Source organism: Marmota monax, unplaced genomic scaffold (genome assembly GCF_021218885.2).
Source record: "Marmota monax isolate L192 unplaced genomic scaffold, Marmota_monax_Labrador192_F-V1.1 WCK01_AAM20220418_F8-fsc00052, whole genome shotgun sequence".
NCBI classification, from domain to species: Eukaryota; Metazoa; Chordata; class Mammalia; order Rodentia; family Sciuridae; genus Marmota; species Marmota monax.
Window position 1 is genome coordinate 4,074,659 of NW_026693473.1, and position 20,515 is coordinate 4,095,173.

Below are 20,515 nucleotides of genomic sequence, written 5' to 3' on the forward strand. Positions count from 1 at the left end.
GAGGGGAGCCAGCCAATGAGCTACTGATTCAGCACAGCTTCTGTGATGTGAGTAGACAAGGGTGGATTCCCACCCCTTGTGCTGCAGATAGGAAGGACTGGCAGGCTGTGCTCCCACCCTCCATTCTCTTTTAGAGAGAAAAAGGAATAAGGAGGGGTATATTATGGACAGGGACTAGAAGGAAACAAGCAAACAAAGACAGTTCATCTGTTAAGGTCATAAAATGGAGGGTTTTTCCCTTGTGTTTTATGTTATTGCTGTTATGATGGTGTTTGTACAATAAATAAAAGAGTGAAGAGGTAAGCACCCGGGCCTGTGCTGGAGTTGTGTAGTGTCGCACACTTGGTGGGTTGTAGGTTCCCAGGTGGTGGGGGACGGTGTGGAGCCGGGGATGGAGAGGTGGAGGTGCCAGGTGGAGGAGGAGGTGGGGAGGGGGTTCCTTAAATCCCATCAGGATTTCCTTCAGGGCTGTGAGTTTTCCTCACAGGCTTGCTTCCTTGTACTCTGGGTCCTGCCAGCTCACACTTCTGAACTTCCAGAACATAACTGTCCCAACTTGTCAGGGCAAGGCCTTGGCGGGCGGAGAGTGGGCTGCCATCCCCCACCATGCCCAGATCCATCTGGAGAGCAATCGGTTGGCTGTGGGGAGCTGGGGGGAAGAGCCCAGCACCCGCCCCCATCTGCTCCTGACACATGACACATGCACGGCAGCCAGGGAGGGAGAAGGCTGCAGGTGGCTGGGAGAAAGAACAGAGCACAACACAGGCCCATTGTCCAGTCCCAGCGAGCAGCCTCTCTGCCATGAGCTCTGCCAAGGGCAGAACCCCAAGCCCCAGAGCTGCAGGTGTGCGTGGGGTAGAGCCTGGCAGGCTGTGGAAGGTGCTGGAGCCTGCCCTGTCCTCTTTGAGAGAGGAAAAGAGAAAAGAAGTATACAGAGGTGTAATAGGGAGGCAGTGGTGGAGGCCGCTTTTTGGGTAGGCAGGGGCTCAGTGGTGCCTCCGCATGCCCCACCCCATCCTGGGCCCAGCACCCACTCTCCTTCCATCCTTTCACCTGTCTTTGCAGAAGGGGATCACCCCCCCTTGCCAAGAAGTACCTTCTCTCCTGCACAAAGAGATGGGAGGTCTGCGTGAAGGCCAGGTTGGGACTGTACCCACCACTTGCCCAAGCACATTCCTAAAGCACGAATATGCTCACCCACCTGTGCCTGAGACCCAGAGCCACTCCTCAGAAACTTCTCCTCTAGGTACAGGGACACGGCCTCACTGCTGCTCAGCCCTCAAGCCCTGCAAGGCAGGAGACTGGTCCTTCTGGGGTTGGGTGTGTGAGGAGGGTACAGCTCTCAGGTGGACAGTGTGTAGGAAGTGGGCAGGTCATGGGGCTTGGTGGGACAGAACAGAGAGCTCCAGCCCTGGGCCAGGGGATGGGAATGGAGTAGAGGGGACTTTTAGAGAAGCACAGTGGGCTCTTTCTGATCGGGTGTAAAAGCAGTCCTTCTTAGAGACAGAAAGATGGTCAAGAGCGGACAAAGCCCTTCCAGTGCTTGATGAATGTCTCTCCGGCCATTGGTGCCAAAGCCCCGTAAGAGCTACATTCATGGAGCCCAGTTATAATAACAGCTAACAGGCTTACTATTTAAAGGCCTGTATCTATGACTTGCCCTGTAGCCCCAGCCCCGGTTCCCAGCTCTCCTTTTCCCTGACAGAACTGCCTGGGTACAGAGTGGCTTTAGGAGAGTCTGGCTGGAGGAGACTGTAATGCCAGAGTCCTGGGGAAGGTGCGTGTCTTCTGCTCAGCCCCAAAGGACAGTAGGGACAGGAAGGGAGAGGAAAGCTATGGCATCTTCCTCTTAGAAGCTTCAGTCAAGTGCCTACAGATGCAGTCTGCAGGCAGCTGCTGAGGCTGGAGAACAGGAAGGGTGGAGTGGGGCTCATGAGCTAGGGCTTGAGTCCCTGCCTGTGGGAAAGTGTTGTCATTGCAGGAGAGTGGGGAGGGTGAGGGATGGACATATTCTTATCTAGCTAGGCCTCTCCTGACTCAAGCCTCTGCCTCAGCAGGGGAAGGAAGGATCATGGATCCTAGGCCAGGGGACATTCAACCTGCCAGAGGAGGTGGCCAGGCAGGGGCCTGTGCCTTCTTTCTCCTCCTCACCCCCTCCCTGCCCAGCTCAGCCTGGGTCCCCTTAAACACTCACACACTCACCCAAAGGGGTCGCCCTGGGTCCAAACCCCAGCCCTGGCATTCCTTAGCCTCTCTGGGTCGGTTTCCTCATCTATAAAACCAGGCAGGGGCAGTTGTGAAGATGATGTGATGGTAATGTTTGCCAAAGCACATAGCACTGTCTGGCACCCAGAAAGCCCTCAATAAATGTCAGCCATTATTTTATCATCATTATTAGTGTTGTGATTATGCAGACCTTCCGTCTCTCCCTCCAGCTGCTCACAATAGACTCCTAAGTACGCTTCCTATCTTTCATCTCTCCTCTCCACTCCGTCCTACACAGAGCTGCCAGAACAACAATCTACAACGACTATTTGGTCACATTATTCTGCTGCTAATAAATGCCCACCAGCTCCCCACTGCCTACAGATCAAATCCAAACACCCTGCATACCAAAGCCCGTCCACCTATCCAGCACAAACAACCTCTCCTGCATCCTCCTTGGCCATATCCCCTCTGTTCCCAATTCCTTATCTCATCCCAAATCTAGCTACCCATCTTTGCCCACCCAAGCCTTTGCTCCTATTATGTCCTCTATGGGGAGTGCCTCTCCTCCAGTGAAAACCCCCAACTCTTCAAGGCTTAGATGAATTCCAGCTCCTCTCTGAAGCCTATTCTGACCCTCACACAGCTTTCTCTGCTGACAGATGCAACCTGTGGCTTATATGTGCTCATCACTTCACAAGTCCTGTGTGGGAAGGCTTCTCAAAGTGTGGTCCTAGGACCAACAGCATCTGTATCCCCATGAGAATTTGGGGATACTATTTTCAGGGGTACTGGGGATTGAATTCAGGGTCACTAGACCACTGAGCCACATCCCCAGCCCTATTTTGTATTTTACTTACAGGGTCTCACTGAGTTGCTTAGTGCCTCACTTTTGCTGAGGCTGGACTTGAACTCGCAATCCTTCTATCTCAGCCTCCTGAGCAGTTGGAATTACAGGCGTTTGCCACAGCACCCAGTTAAAATGCAAATTTTTAGCCCAGCCCCCAGACCTCCTGGATTAGGAAGTCTGGGAGTGGGGCCCAGGAATCTGTTTTAACCATCGGATCTAGACACTACCACACTCTCGTTTGGGGGACCACTGATGAAGGATACCTGTATACTACTGGTGATGCTGGGTACAGAGAAGTGATGAGCTTAATCAAATCAACTGGCTGGCTTCGAAAAAATACAGCTGTCCCAGTCTGACATGCAGAGATTTAATTGATCTGGGAAGGAACGTGTGCATCCGAGGTTTGTTTTCTCTCCCCAACATTTTATTAGGAATATTTTCAAACATACCAAGCTGTTAAAAGATTGCACAGTGAACACTTGTATACCAACTACCTGGATTCTATCATAACAGTTTGCTCTATTTCCTTTATCACATATCTATCTATCATCCCTCTACCCATGCATTCATCCATTTTATTTTTTGATGCATTTCAAAGTAGGTTGCAGACATCATACACATCACACAAACGTGAGTGATTTAAAAGCCCTCCAGGTGGTTACACTGTGCAGCCAGGGCTGCTCAGATCCCAGCTGGGAAACTGACAGCCTCCAAGCCTCAGCTCCTGCTGTGCAGTGGGGATGATGATGGTGATGATGCCTGCTCTGCCCCCCACCCCCCACCCCATCGTTCCACAGATTGAATGAGAAAACCCTTTGTAAAGGACTAGAGGATGCACAGGAAGCAATCCCTGACTCCAGGCTGGAGAGGCAAATGTCCAGAGCTATCATAGGGTTGCTGAAGAAAATCTGAATCATAGATAGATGACAATTTTTTAGCACAAGTATATCCCAAATATTGACAAGACTGAAATATTATTCATTACTTACATGAAATTCAAATTTAACTGGATATCCTATATTTTTATTTGCCAAGTCTGGCAATCCTAGAACTAAGCCCTGTCCTGTGAAGGCGGCAGAGTTGGGATCCTCTATCCAGGGAAGAGTCAGGGCTGGGCAACAGACACTACTGTTTGCCCAGCCAACCCCACATGCCCTCAGATTTAAACGTTACTCTCACCCAAAAACATCTTCATGGAAACATCCATGTTTGATTAAATATAATAATGTTTGATTAAACATCTAGGCAGGGCAGTCCAGCCAAGATGACACAAAAAATTAACCATTACAGTAAAAAAGTCTCAAACATTTAAGGCCCCAAAGTTGTCACTTGGGAGAATCAATTAAAATGCAGATCCCAGGGCTCCCCCTGAGATTCTAATGCATGAGGTCTGGCATAGTGCCCAGAAGCCAGCATTCTAGCCACCGCTCGCTCCAGATGTTTCTAATCCAAGAGCTCCATGGACCCACTTTGGGAAGCTCTGCAGTTGGTGCTCAATAAATATTTGCTGACCAAAGAAATGCTGGAGGTAAGAGTTTGAGCAGGAAGGCATCCTGGGCAAGGTCAAGCCACTCCTGTAAGACTGTGTCCTGGGGGTTCTGGTGCAGGTGGAGTGATGGCAGACGGGAACCAGCCTGCAGCCTGGCCCCCAGCTTGGGATCCACAGCTGAGTCTGCAGACAGACACAGGAAACAGAGCTGCAGGCCAAGGGCAGGACTTGTGCCTATACCAGCCTTGGCATGAACCCAAAGGCAGCTCCCTGAGCCAGCCACACCCCCCCACCCTATGGCACCCCTGTCTATCCCCTGTGAGTCGGTGGGGTGGACGTGCTTGGCCTCTCACGCGCCGATGAGATCATGGCTCAGGAATCCATGTGCAGTCGGTTGCCCCTGAAAAGAACCGCTCGCTCAGCTGGGGAAGTGAGCAGCTGAATGCACTCAGGCGGGGCGGGCGGGCTGGGGAGGCAGGGACCAGCTCAGCATCCCAAATACCTGCAGAAAGGAAGAAAATCGATCCTGGGCAGTAGAAGCCCATGATGACAAATCTTGTTTTTTAATGGACTCCCATGGACTGTGGGTCAAAGTTATGTCCCTGAACACCTAACAGCTACAGTAACTGCCTGAGAACGGAGGGGGCTGGGCTGAAGAGCACCAAGGCGCTGGTCAGGCCTATCTCCCAGCACCAGCTTTCTGAACCATGAGGTCAGGGTCCGGGCCTCAGCCAGGCAGCCCAGGTGAGAGCCCTGCCAGGCCTTCAAGGGGAGAGAGGCCAGGACGAAGGGCTTTGTGTCAGAAGACATTATCCTCAGCACCCTGCCCCATGTGGGGTGTTCAGGTGCTCAATAAATGTATGTGCTGCTCAGCTGGGCAAACAGGGTGGGCAAAGTAAGGAGAGCAGGCCGGTGGCTGGTCCTTCTCCCAGGCCCCCTGGACACCGCTACTCTTGTCTCGTGTGTCTGCTGTTCTGTCCCTCCTGGGTGACCTCAAACATCACCTTGCTTCCTTCACTGCCATCCTCCTGTCCAGTTCCTGCCTGGCCTTCTCGAGCCTGCCCTAAACTGAATCACACAACAGCTGGGAAGGGGCTTCAGAGAAGGTGGATGTGAGATATTAAAAAAAAAAAAAAAAAAAAAAACACCTGGATAAAGAACAGAGGAAATGCTGGGGCTCAACGGCTCAGAAAATGAACAATGAGACAAAATGGGCTGGGAGTCGGGGGGTGAGAGCCCCAATCCTCAGGTCTCACAGGGCCATCCCTAGATGGGACGAACAGAGACATCCATGGGTCTAAGGACAAAGTAGGGCAAGGTGAACGCGAAAGGCAGAAAGGCCCAGAAGGAGAAAAGTCAGAACCAAAACGATGGAGCAGACCCCACCCCCAGGGACACTCCAGGAAGCCATGCTGAGGCTCCACCTGATGCGGGGCGCAGAGGCAGCCATGCAGCGCAGCATCGCTGACCACCCGCCACGGCCTGCCATCCATGAGTGTTTCCACGCCCTCCCCACATCTATTCCTATATTTAGCTTATGCTGCCTCTGGGGGTTACAAGTTCCATATAGGTTCACTACCTGCTGTGTAATTGCACTGCCTTTCATTTGTGCTAAAACTGCCTGCTTCCAGGCCTGTCCGCTTCTCGTTTTGATTTCAGGGACTTGGGGATCAAATCAATATGTCACCCAGCCCCAGTCTCAACAGGGACAGCGGGATTCACAATTGGGCTGTCTCCCTTAGGTTTCCTTGCTGTCCTGGAATCCTGGTAGACTTCCCCTCTCAATCCAGAAAGACCGGACCTTAAAGAAGGAAGGACAGACCGCACATTCGGTTCTCAGATGCCAGACCAGATGCCACGTTTTTCCAAGACCCTCACCATGCCTGACCACCCAGATGGTCTTTTTGGTCAAACCAGCACATGGAGCCAAAGTCTTCAGGGGAACATTTTCAACAGCTCCTCCAGTGTGCTGGGTTACATCAGAGCATTCCTCACTCCCAATTGTGACTGACTTTACTTATTTTCCCTAAATGTGTGACCTTATGTATCCAGGGTAAAGTGAAGCTAACACTTTTGGGGGCCACACACTACAGCTGACCTGACATTTTATTACTGGAAGCTTTTTATGTCATCCCCATTTTCTACTGGACTCTGGTATTGATGTCCCCCGTCCAAAAAGACACATTTCTCCTTCGTTACCTCCTTACGCTAGTCTCTGACTCATGACACAAACCACATCCCCGTTCCAGGATGATTTATTATGGTGTGGATCTAAAGGCCCAAGGAAGCGCTCCCTGTTCCTGAGTGTGTGGAACTCTGGATAGGGCAGGGGTGACGGTGATCTTCTCTCCCTGGAGAACTTTAAGACAAGGGTCAAGGCCCATCATTCTGGCCAGCAATGCTCTTCCCAGGGGCAAAGCAACGGCCCTGATTATTGTTACTATTTTTATTGAGGTTCAGTATTTGTAACACAAATTGACCATTTTCACGACCTTCAAGTGCAGAGTTCAGTGGCTTTAAATACATTCACGTTGTTGTGTTACCATCCCCGCATCCATCTCTAGAACGTTTTCATTTTCCTCAGCTGTACCATTGAACAATAACTCCCAATCCCCACTCCCCCAGCTCCTGGTCCATTGCTGTCTCTATGAATTTGACTTCTCTAGGCACTCATATAAATGGAATCAAATAGTATTTGCTCTTTTGTGACTGCCTTATTTCACTTAGCATAATGTTTTCAAGATTCGTCCATGTTGTAGCACATGTCACCAAATTATTTTTTTTTAAGGCATGTTATCACCAGGTAGCACTTTGGGGGGCATGGTGAAGACAGAATGGATGAAGTTTCTGGGGTGCTACTTATAAATGTGGACCTGCCATTCATACACATGGGTCTTGCAGGCTGGCATAGGCAGGTACCTGTGAACTTGCACATCCCTTCACACGACATCCACATGGCCCAGGCGGCTGTCTGCCGTGCCTGTAGGGGCAATTCTCAGATGTCCTTGTGCATAAGAGACACTGAAGAGCTGATTCCAACACAAGTCCCAGGCCCCTCGGGATGCAGTCAGTCAGGATGCAACAGAAGATGAGGAGGCAGAGGACTGGGACAGCCTTTGGAAAGCATGCACTCCCAGGGACTGCTCATGTGCAACCCAGGAAAGACTTGACCCCAGTCATGTCTCATGTACAACCAGACTGCACCTGACAACTTCCTGGGAAAACCAACAGGTGATGGGGAGAAATAAAGTCATCACATCCCTTAGGGCGCTCCTGGCCTCTGAGAGGCAGATCAAACTTCCCACGCCTTTGTCAGAGGACGTTCTTCTCTACTCAACCAGCCCAGGGACAGCACATGCCATAGGTAGGTGGTGTACTAGGGGTTTTGCAAGAAGTTCCTGGAAGCATCTGGGAAAACCAAGACAAGAACACAAGGCTGTCACATAGGCAGAGCTTGACCTGTGCCACCAGGGTGCACACAGGCCACGGGTGTTCCGAGCCAAGAGGGAGGACTTTAGGAGCCAGCAAGAAGGCTCTTTAGAGGATGTGGCACTAGAGACTGCTGACCACAGACAGGGGAAGCAGCAGGGGTTACATTCTAGAAACAGAGACGAGAAAGCAAGATGTGAGCCTGGGAGTCTGCCAGGATCCAGTGTGACAGGGACATATGGAGAGACTCCAAGTCAAAAGCCTGGGTTTCCAAGAGCTTGGCATCAGCCACGTGAGCACGGCAGGTCCCTAGTCCCTTCAGGCTTTTCCTCACATCAGGATCATAGCTGGAGTGATGGAATGGTGGCTGGGGCCCTACTGTAAGGGCCTTGTGTACACTTCATTCAGGGAGAGGCTGGGGGCCACCTGATGCTTGAGAGCAAAGACACGCACTCTTTTTCCTCTTAGCCACAGGTTGGGGCCTGTATCTCTCGACTTCTTGCCCCTCCCACAATGAGCAGCTGGTTGACCTGTCATCTCCCATCTCTTCTGCACTGTCCACTCAGGGGATTCCTCCAGGGAGTTGCAGAATCCCCAGAAAAGGGTTTCCTCTGCTCCGGGGAGAACTAAGAGCCCCCTCCCAGCACCCGTTCACTAGGTCAGGAAATGTGAACCCTAAATAATTTATAAACATGTTAAATAAGCCTCGATCCCCAGGGAGCTCACTGTTAATACGTCCCTCATTTAACATCAGCCTGAGCCAGACATCATTAGGAAGGGAAATCTCCTCTCTCTCTTTGAAAAATCATGTCGTTTAAATGGTTTGGGATTATTTGCTGCTTTGAATCATTCCTGCCACTGCTCCCTCCCATTACGGGGGTAATTAAGAATTGACTATGGTTGGCAAAAAGCATTCAACAGCCAACTTTTTATTTGGTTTTTTCAAGTGCCCCAGCCCTCCCCCTCCCCTGCCCAGCCTTCTCTTTCTTGTCCCTGAAGCCTTGCAGTCCAGGTCCCCAGAGCCCGCCACCCCCAGGTCTGCTGCCTGTAAACACACTTGAAGCCCCATGGAAACCACACACTGAATGGGGAGAAAGCAAGGGGGCCATTCACTCTCCTCTTATTCCACTGCCCCATTTCCTCCAGGCACCTTGCCTGGTGTCCCTCGGCCTAAGGCCAGAGTGTGTTTGTTCGGCTGCCCTGGTCACCCCGGAATGGGGTGGGCTCAGATCCCAGGCCTGTCCACCAGCCGGTCATTCTCTCTTTCGAGAATCATTCTCTCTGACCAGGCAGGATTAAAGGGTTCTGAGCAAGAGCGTGCCTCTGGTCGCAGAAGGAGGGGTTGCAGGCAACAGGCAGAACTGGCTGGCCAGTCAGGGCTGCTGCAGGATGAAGTGACCACTGGTCTCCAATCCCCCAACCCTGATCACAGACCCCTCAACAGCACAGCTAGGCTCATTCTTTTAGGGCAGCCCCAGAAGTGACTTTTAAGGGGACCTCCTGTATCTCCCTGCCTCCAACCAGAACCACATCTAAGTCATCTCAAGGAAATGGTTATTTCCTTTTTTTTTTCCTTTATATCTCCATGTCACTGATTTCTAGTATTCTAAAATCCTAGAAAGTCTTTTTATAGTCTAACTTAAATCTTTGCTGCTGCAGCTTCAATGCGCTGTGGGTTGTTCTGAGCTCAGGAAGCTGAAGCCCCACCTCCTCCATATAATAGTAATTCATCAAGAACAAACAGCAACGGACTGTAAAGGCACACAAGGAAGTCAAGCAAGCTTTGAGGGGGCTGAGATAAGAGCACAGAGAAACTTCTAGAAATGGATGCCAGAGTTCTCTTTCTTGATCTGGGAGTGGGTGAAATGAGCCTAACTTTATTAACCCATCATTAAAACATCTACTTTGGAGACCGCTTTCTATATTTGCTTTAAAATAACTCAAAATTTTAAAAGTAAAGGAAAAAATAAATCAGAGTGTTAATAATAATAAACTGAGTGATGTCATCATTCAGTCTCTGCTCCCTGGAGAGCAGGTCTTTGGAGTGAACAACTGCAACTCCTTTAGCTCAGAACTCCTGCACAGGTTAGCAAATCTTGTGACCCTCATGTCAAGGGAACTTTTGGCCTGGGCACTGCTGATGCATGTGAAAGGAGAGTGCTGGGACTTCTGGGAGCTTTCAGAAGTGGTTGTATGGTTGGGCTCGGCTGGTAGGCTAATAAATATCTGTAGAGAGAGGGAATTCACTCTGAGATTGCCTTTCATGGTTAACCTAGTAGTGGGGTGGAGGTAGGGCCTATAGGCCTCACCTACCCCTAAAGATTGGAGTCTACTGATGTTTACCAAAGAGAACCTTGGAGTCAGGCAGGCCCCACTGGCCAAGGCCAGTTCACATAAGCCTGGCACCTAGTAACTGCTCAATAAAAGCTTCCTCTTATGATTCTCTCCATCTAGTACTGTGAAGATGGAGAGGAGAGTGGCAGGGAAAGGGGAAGGAGAGAGAAATGAGAGGCAGGTTACCTCCAGTTTGGCATTGGCTAGAAATGAATTCAGCAGCCTCACCCCAGAGGGTACTATGTACAGAGCACTAAAGAAGTAGTCAGCAAGCCTGAAAGAGACCCCTTTTGCCCTCCTACAATTCTTATGGAAGGCTTGCCCATAATTCTCCAGCCAACCTTCCTTCTCCTCCTTCACTCTCTCCTGCAGGTGACCTTATAGGCTCCTTATAGGCCATCTCGTAGGGGTAGAAGCTGCAGACACAGTCCAAAGAGCCAGGTGGACCCTCCCCTGTCTGTCCAGCCTCTCCACTCCCACAGCTAAAGAAGGAGCCTGGTAAAGTGATGGGAGGTCCCCTAATAACCCTATAAGACCAGGAGGGGAGGGCCCATTGTTAGAAGAGAGTCTGGGCCTGCCCTTAAGCGCCTTCCTGGTTGTCACTTGTCAGTGTGGGCCTGAGACCTCAGTCTTCCACTCATGTCTCTTGGCATCTATCTGTGGTCTTCGATTTGGGCCCCCATCTTTGTGTCTTTGTACTCTCCCCTCTGACACTTTTGGGTTCCTCTGTCCAACAGAAACCCACGGTGGAATTCTGGGCACATCACAAATGTTTTTCTTTAAGAATAATGACAAAAGAAGCTACAGAGGAGGAGAAGAGAAAGTAGATTTTATTCTAAATTTGTCTGACACAGGATTCCCCAGGGAAAGGACTGAATATGTGAAGGTCCAGGAAAAAAACACATAAAGGAAAAAATAATTTACCCCTGTTTGGTCCCAAAGATATCTTTGAAATACATAATTTAAAATAAATTTCTAGATTCTAAAACTTTTTGGAATGAATAAAAGTGTTTAGGCTAGAGTGTATTTATGTTCCCAGACCGTTTCTAAAAATTATGCCTAAGATTTGAAGTTAGACAAGCTACATCAATCTTTTTGTCTGCATTTGAGGATGCAACTTGTTTGACATTCCTTTCTAAATGACCTACAGAAAAATCAATTGTTTCTGGGAATCCCAGTACATTTCTACTCATAAGTACAGAGGAAAGTACAACGAATTACTTTTAACAAAAACTGGGAAATTTTTTTGTCTTTAGCAATTGAAGTTTATGTGAGAATGCTGGATCTGGAATTGGAAATGATCCATGGGGAGGTAAGAGTAAAATGGCCAGAGTACTTGATAGACACCCCCAAATCCCAAATATCTAACTGTTCAACAACTGCAGACAGCTGTTCTGACCTACAGAAAGCTAGGGGTCTCCCAAGCAAACCCCTCCCCACATGGAGTCCACATCATGTGGTTCCAATCTGCTCCCTCAGTCTTCCACTCATGTGAGAGACATGGAGCCATATTTGGAAAAACACGATACAAATCAAGGGATAAATTAACATGTGAAAAGAGAGAGGAACTTGCCTCCATTTAGGGAAATTTTCAGTTTCCAGGACTAGGAAGATGATAAAAATGAAGTGTTAGAAGAATCAAAAATGACTCAAGGTGAGGGCTGAGAGAATGAGCCTGATTAGATCAAGTTCTAGGGAGCAAATTGTGTTCAATGAGATTTAAAGGTTTCCCTCTCCTTTCTTTCCACAATTACTTTTCTGACAATAAGTGCTTTTCTGTTCTCGCCAAACACCAAGTCCAAAAAAGATAATACTGTCTTTTGTCTTACTCTAAGTGTATTGTAGATGGCTTCTTCTCTTCAAGGTTTTGCCTACTTCTTAAAAACCGTCAGAAGAGAAAGAGGTTCCAGGTGCTTTTAAAATGGGAAACCTGGAATTATTAGCAGAATAATTAGCAATTGGACATACCCAATATAATTTAATTTTTTTTTAAATTTATAATTTTTCAAATCAGTTATAGACAACTATTTTGATGTTTCAAAACACAGGGACAAGAGAGCTCATGAAAATCCCCCAAACCAAAGTCTTTCATTTTCCTTCTAATATTTGAAAAAATAAATGCTTTCTTTTCCCTGTGCTTCTCAAACTTCAGAGAATGTTTAAACCCAAGATAAGACCCTCTGACATTCCGCATAGGGCAGAAAAGGCAGGGTAGGGCACCAGGAGATAGATAAGGCGGGCTCTGGAGGCCTGTGTTTGAGTGTTGGGGTGTGTTGTGTGTTGGCCGCCCCCACTATCCTGCATTGCAAATGGTGGGTAAAAGGAACACACACACACACACACACATACTAGAGGAGGCGTCTACTCAGCCAGGGAAAACTCTGCTGAGGTTTACCCTATAACCCTGCATTCACTCCACCCTCTTCAAAAGAGGTTTGAAATTCTTTCCCAAACTTTGCTGCACTTTCCGTGAGAATGGGGTTGTTCCTGCATAAAACATGAGTTTGGGAGGGCAGTGAGCTAGCAGGCCAGGCCTGGGGAGCTGGGTGGGTGGGGGACATGGGCAAGGAGAAGAGTGAGGTGGGGGAAGGGCAGGGAGGCTGTTTTCTCAGGCTGCATTTCTTGCAGGCTCCTTGGAGACGGGAGAAAGGCCGGGAGAGGTCTCCGTTGGGGCCAGGCCCTCACAGAACCAGTGAAAAGCGAGATGTGGAGCCCGACCCCATACAGCCTGATGGACTGGGGTTTGGGGACCTCCAGGAAACGGATGCCAGCCATCCACACAGAAGGAGGAGGGTGGGGCAGGCTTGGGAGAGGGGAAAAAGTCTGGAAGGGAAGAGAAGCAAGAGGAGAGAGGAGGCTCTATCAAACATGGAAGAATGCAGCCCTGTCCCTCCTCCTGGATGTGGGTTCACAGAGGGCAGGGACAAAGGTTCTGTTTCTTTTGGTGCCTTCACAGAACCCAGCCAGTGCTGGTTTTATGTGCTGTGTGTGAATGGCTGCAGGTGGCCAGAAAGATTCTTAGCCTGTTATCAGCACCCCGGCGAGTAGGATTTAGGGGTCTGCAAGAGGTCTCCTCCCTGCAACCAGTTATTAGTATTGCTTGAATTAACTCAGCAATGGGCTAAATGCCAGCAGCAGGAGAGAGATGTCAGGGCATTCTGCTCCTCTGGGGAAAGAGGCGGCATGGAGATCACTGGGCCTGCTCTCACCAGAGGCTCTGAAAGGACAGGAGTGTTCACGCTGCTGGGGAAGCTGCGGCCCGTGGAGAGATGGCAGCAGTTCTCAGGCTGTGGGTCGTGGTGTGCGCTGGATGCCCTGAATTGCATGGCCACCTCTGCAGCGTCCTCCGGAAAGGAGCTAGAAGGAGAGAGCCACTGAGATTAAGAGGGAAGTAAACTACCTTGACTCCTTTCTGGAAAAAGCCAGGGGATAAATGGTGGGTTTGGTTTTGATGAGTTTGTGTGTGTGTGTGTGTGTGTGTGAACTTGCGTGCACATGTGTGATTTTGAGGACCAAATGACACCCTCAAGATAACTGGCAACAGGTCAGAATATTATTACTAGATTTTTGCAAGTCACCAGTTCCTGCAAGCTGGAAAATGACGAGGTGGTCATAGACGTACAGTTGGAAAGGAGCCCCACAGTTATTCTAGAGCAGGGATCCTCAAACCCAAGCTGCTTCCACATTACTCATAGGATAAGTAGTGACCCTGGTTGCTGGGCCCCAATCCCGGACTTACTGATTCTGTGGTCTGGGGTGAGGCGTGAGAATCTGCATTTCTAACAAGGTCCCAATGATGTTGATACTGCTGGTCCGTGGACCTCACTGTGAGAAAGACTATTCTAGAAAATCTCTCATTTTCTATATGAGGAAACTGAGGCAATCAATGGCTTCAATGGCAGAACCAGAACCTAGCAGCCACCTTCCCTAGAAGAGGGGAAGGTGTGCCACTAAATTCTAGCATGAAGCCCTGATGTCGGGGTGAGGCCGAGAGGAGAGGACAAAGCCCAGTTGACATCAAGCACCCTCTCATGCCCTTGCATCACAGCAGGTCCCATAGAAGCTCCAGCCACCTGGATCTCACGGGAGGATCCCAAGGAAAAATGAAGAGAAAACAATCAGTCCCAAAGCAGACAGCCACAGGAAGAGGAAGGGAGCAAACAGATTATGAAAAGCAATTAATGCAGAGCTGAGAACCAAGAGCACTGGGCAGCCTCTTGCCAGCAGTGCCTGCTGGGGGGCAGAGATTAACAAGCCCCTTTAGGACTTGGCAGTTTGCGGTAGCCCGCTCCTTCCAGCTGTGACTGAGCCCACATCTGTTAACTCCCGAAGTCCTTGGGGTGGGGCCTGGAAACCTCTGCTGGGAGAAGAGACACAAAACAATTCATCTCTGTCTAGTCTGGGCTCCCACGGCCACGGGAGGGCCACAGCTTCTTGATCATGCTCCCATCCTTCTTGAGACCGTGAGCTCCCAGAAGCTTGGAGATGGCATTATCCACACAGGTAAGTGCACGGTACCAAATGGATAAAAAAAAGAATGCAGAATGAAGGCAGCTCTCCTGCTCCCCAGGAAGCAGATTCTGCTGTCAGAACCCTTCAAGAGAGGTCATACCTGCCTAAGCTTTCAGCCTACCTCCCCCTGGTTGGGAAAGGCCAGCGGGCTCCTGTAACTAGCACAGAGTGGGCAGGAGTCCCTCTGCTCCAAAATGCCCTCTCCCAAGTCTCTCCTGGCTCCACTCAAGGAAAAAAAAAAATCCTTTTGCATTTGAACAGCACATGTTCTAAGAGAGTCCACATCAATACTCTTGGAACTGGGCTTTGCTCCCCAACCCTACAGAGGCTCCTCTGGTCCCCCCTCACTGCTCCTCAGTCCCATCCAGTTTCAGATGGGAAGCTCAAAGCCCTCAGTGTTTCCCAGCAGCCATGCAGAGACCGCCCTGCCAGGGCCAGAGAGGGCTGTGAGTTGGGATCTGCTGTTGATGTAGATGTGGCTGCAAAAGCAGCATCCTGCCTTGGAACCTTCCCCTGTGAGCTGACCCTGGACTGGGCCACCAAAGTCCCAAGTGGGCTTCCTAATTCTGCACCTGATCTCCTGGATGCATGCGGTACCCTCAGAGGAGTCCATTGGGGCCTCTGGAGGATCTCTCAGTCCCTAGTACACCCTGGGAAGGTCTCACACCAGTCTAGGAAGTTACACATATCAGCCCCCAAACAGAACACACAGAGCAGGTAGAACCCAGCTCTGCCCTGGGGTCATGAATCCTCAAATCTCAGTGTATTCCTATCCTAGTGGTCCAAAAGCTACAAATCATAGAGCCATATTTTACCCCAAAGCTGCCCATCTGGTAAGATTTCTCTCCACATCCATCAAGGTTTTCAGAGAAAGATGTTGGAGAAAACGAGATTCCATGTGGTTAGGCAGAGGTCATAAAGACCCAAGGCCCTAAGGACAGTATATGGTGGCTTGTAGGACCAACTAGATCCCAAACAGTACAGTCTGCCACCTCCCAGTCCCTCCTCTTTAGATGCTGTTTGTTTAGAGATTGTAAACGTACCTGCCAGAATCAGGCATCATTAGGAGATAAAATCTGCTGCTAATGGATCACACAAGGCATTTCCAAGCCCAGAAGGCTGATTAGGAGATGATTTGCTAGTTCAGGGCACCTGAAACACCTCTCAGCTCCATCCCACAAATCAGAATTTGGCCATAATTTTTCTGTTAATGTGGGACTTCCTGTAAGTCCCTCCTCTGTGCTTGGGGGTGGGGAAATTGCCTTCCAGCTCTGAAGACAAATTTTGGCAAAGTAGATAGGAAACCTGGGGAAAAGGGGGCCATCTGCCTACCCCAGGAGAGGAAAGGAAACTCCTGAGCTAACTTCTCTACCTGTTCCCCAAATTCACTGTCAGATAAAAGATGGATTCAAGTGCTTTAGTATGGATGTATGGTGCTGCCCCCTCTTCCACAGAGCCCTCCTGGACTGATAACAAGCAAGACCACCTTGGCCCCACAGGGATTCTGATAAACAAGAGGCTCCCCTTGCTTCCTCTCTCTCCGAAGAGTAAGACTTAAATGAAACAAGGCACAGAATCCTCTTTATTGGATTATTTCTTTATTGGTGCATAACAGCATGTCCATCTCACTCAACAGGGCTCACCTCCACAGCACTCATACCATACAGGATCCAAAACTCTATTAAAAAAAAAGTGCCCATATAAGTACATACACAGGCAAGAGCACCCTCATGCCTGCTCTGAATGCTGAACCCATGGGTACCGATGCCACTTTGGCTCTTGGAAAATGTCAGGAGGGAACAGTGGCACCCTGCTGTGGGATTTTTCTTGCCTTAGACTTCACCTGGCATAAATGAAGGACTCCAACCAGCGCTGCAAGCCTCACAGCCACATTTCCACAACTGGGAAGTCTAGAGGCTGATGGTGACAGGAGGGCTAGAAATGACTCTCTGGCATAGACTGGGTGGGATCATGAGTGAGATCACATGAACACAGAGCCCTAGAGTCTGAACTCCCAGCCCACAGACAGCTGCATTTGACCCGTCCCTGCCAGACCCTGTGTCACAAACAGCAGTAGGCTTAACCTAAACCAGCAGTTCTCAACCAGGGGTAGTTCTGCCTCTGGGGGTCCTTCTATAACATCTGGAGGCATTTTTGTTCGAGGGGTGGGGGGATACTGGGGATTGAACTCAGGGGCATTCAAACACTGAGCCACATCCCCAGCCCTATTTTGTATTTTGTTTAGAGACAGGGTCTCACTGAATTGTTTAGCGCCTTGCTTTTGCTGAAGCTGGTTTTAAACTCACAATCCTCCTGCCTCAGCCTCTGGGCTGCTGGGATTATAGGGGTACATCATCAAGCCCAGCCTGGAGGCATTTTCTGATTGTCAAAATCCGGGTGCAACACATCTAGCAGGTAGAGGTCAGGGATACTGCTCAACAGCCTGTCCACAGGACAGTCCCCCACCACAAAGACTATGCAGTCTAAATTACAGTGCGCTGCTGAGGCCCCATGCCCTGCACACTGCTGCACCCTCCATACCGGGATTCCTAAACGTCAGGAACAGAATTTTCAAATGAGTCCGAATCAGTCCTCCAGCCCTGCCTTGGATTTCAGATGAGCCACGAAGCATTGCAATGTATTGGGGTGGGGAATGCAGGGTGGGGCATGCATTGTTGCTCCTGCCAACAAGCCTCTCAAAAGTTGGACATGTCCCCCAGTGGGACCTCAGAGATTTCCTGTCCAAATACATTCATTGTATGAAACTTACACAGATATAAGACTGTTCAATCATGAAAGGGAGAAAACATGATCACAGACACATATAGAAAGGTAGAAAGATGGGCATGCCTGTGAGATTAAAAGAGACAACTGAGGTCCCATCTAGGAGTAAAGGAAGCATGACTTCACTCAGCAGGTAGCAACCTTGTAGACCTCCCTCGGCATAGTGGCAGCCCAATCTGAAAACAACCCTAACCACCAAGGACAAGCATTCACATGTGTAGGTAGGAGATAGGTCTGTAACAGAGGGTCACTGCTCCCAAGGCCTGCAGCTCCCCAACCTCATTTCATAAATATTTAAGGTTGACCTGCCATTGTTTGCAAAAGAGGTGGTCCAAAATGCCCATTCCTGGCAATGCCAATAGCAACATGACCCTCAGGAGCCCAGCAGCTCATGGGTTAGGGTCTCCAAGGGAGCAGACAGAAGGATCACAGATCCCTTCTCAATGGCCCCAGCAGTGGCATAAGGGTAGAAGAGTGTGGGAAGCCACATGGCCAGGGAAACGAAGGGGCAAATCTCACTCAGCCCTCCCAGCCCTTCAAATAGCGTGCATTGGTGATAAGAGCACATATTGGCCCCAAAGCTTGTGATGCAGGTGAGTAGTGGGCATTTTGGGTTGCCATCCCTACACACACTGCTACCCAACCAGGAGTGGGAGACAATGGAAAAAGCTTCTTCAACTTCTAGGACCTCTTACTCCTGCAGCCCTGTTCCCCGACACCCCAACTCCTCACCCCACATTGGCCAGGCTCCCGAGGTCTCCCTGGATCCAGTTGGCACAAGGTGAGGCCAATTTATATCCATTCTCTGAAAATAAAGCCTCAGAGCTGGTCTGCTATGGCTCACATGGACACAGCCAGCAACACAGAAAGGGACATCTGCTCAAGTACTCACCGGGAGAAGCTCAGACACTGCGCGGGGAAGTGAGGTGGCAGCCGGAGAAGTGGTCCTGGGAAAGCGGCACCATCCACCCAGCTGTCCACCCTAGCCTGCCCACTGCCCACTGCTTCAGAGCTCAGGACTCCATCCAAGCCTGGGAGCATACCAGGGCTGCAGGCACATGGCCTCCTAAGTCCCTGAAAGGGGAGGAATATAGGGGCCAGTGTGGCACCCACCAGTGTGTCTCAGTTCAAGAGAGCCAGGAGGGCTGTGTACTGCTCTTAGACAGAAAGCATTCCTGTAAGATCAACCCAGCCACTGCACTCAGGTGAGGTCAGCAAGAAAACATCTCCGAACTGCCTGGCTGCTCCAGGCAGCTTGGTCCCTCTGCAGGGAAAGCAGGGCACAGTGCGGCAGCCGGCCCTGAACGGCTGATTGTCCCTCGTACTGCCCAGCCTCGCTTCCAACACCAAACAAAAGCGCTGCAAACAGCTCGCAACCCAGGCGGGGACACACCAATCACTGGCTCCGGGGCTGTCCTCCCGGCTGGCCAAGTCCCTGCCACCCTACTGAGGGCTGGCTTCCTTTCCTGAGTTTCCTCAAAGATGCCTGAGGATGGTTTAGGATGAGTTAGCCTCAGGGAGTGGATCTGCTCATCCCAGAAACACTCCAACTCTGGCTAGGCCGGGGAGCAGTGGTGTCATGCCTCAGTGGAGGCAGCAGGAGAGCTGGGACTGGGAGTGTGTGTGTGTGTGTGTGTGTGTGAGAGAGAGAGAGAGAGAGAGAGAGAGAGAGAAAGAGAGAGAGAATGTGGGGGGGGGGAGTGGGAGAGAGAGGGGCAGGGAGTCCATGTGCATGTGCATGTGTGAATCCTTCTGGGGTGCCTGTCCCTCTCTAATCTCCACCCTGTCCCTCTCTCTTCCTGGGCTTGGAGCCTGGAAGGATGGGTGGTGTGAGATGCACAGACTCCAGAACAGGTCGGAGACACCATGCCTTCCTCACGCCTCCTGCCTCCACCACCCAGAGGGTGACGATGCCATCCCTCTGCTCCTGCCTCCTGCACAGCTGCTGCTGCCAGCCCTCAGCTCCCTCTGCCGAACGATCTGGGGGAACAACTTGAGAGGCAGCAGCATTTCATGAAAGAATCAGCAGCACAGTCACTGCTTTCTCCAGCCCGGGTCCTTGACTGCTCCCCTTGGGTCTTTGCCCTCCCTGCCCGCTGTCCTGGTGCTCATTCTCCAAAAGATGGAGAGGCAGAAGTATCTGCATACCTGCTCCCGTCCCACAGGGACGTGTCTCTTCACCACCCTTCCTGTGAGTCCCGGGTCGAGGAAGGAGAAAGGGGCCATCAGCGGGGCTCTGTACACGCACATACTTCCTCTACCTGCACTTACCCGGCATTCTCCACCCTGCCCACCAAGACACGAGTGAGCACAGCTCATCCTGAGGGAAACAGGCCTGGAGAGTGGGGTGGTGGCGCAGGGAGGACATTCCATAGCCTCTCGTCTGCCTCACTTATAAGAGACTAACTACCACCTACTCTGAGTGTCATATAGTGGCTACCACAAAAATGGCCAGGACTCCATCTGTGGCTTTAACATTCCCCTCCCTCTTTGGAAACAACCATGGCTTGCCTCAACAAGGGCAAAATTTTTAGTCTTTCTTGGCCTATGAGAGTCCTGCCTCTTTCCTGCGTTTTCCAGCCATACTCAGTCTGTGCTGAGGAACTGGGTATTGTGGTGGTGCTTTGGAGACAACTCACCACCAGGATGTACCACCCCCAGTCTAAGGCACTTTGCCTGACCATGCAAGGCTCACTGGCTTGAGTAGGGAGCTCCATGCTGTGGGAACTGCAGAAGCTCAGGCATTAGGCAGAACCAGCATTATAAACTTATCACTGTGTGACCTTGAGCAAGCTGCTAAATCTCTGCAATTCAGCTTTCCTATATAAAAGGTGGGAATCCTGATATCTACTTCATAGAATTGTTGTATCAAAGGGGATCAAATAGCCAATGTCTAGCCCTCAGGAAATGCT

General features: G+C 50.3%; 1 protein-coding gene across 2 annotated transcripts in view; it reads right to left on the minus strand.

Moving 5' to 3' along the window:
• The window catches only part of Sema5b (semaphorin 5B), a 116,385-nt gene that overhangs the window by 62,884 nt on the left and 32,986 nt on the right, over positions 1–20,515 (minus strand). The gene's annotated exons all lie outside the window — the stretch shown is intronic.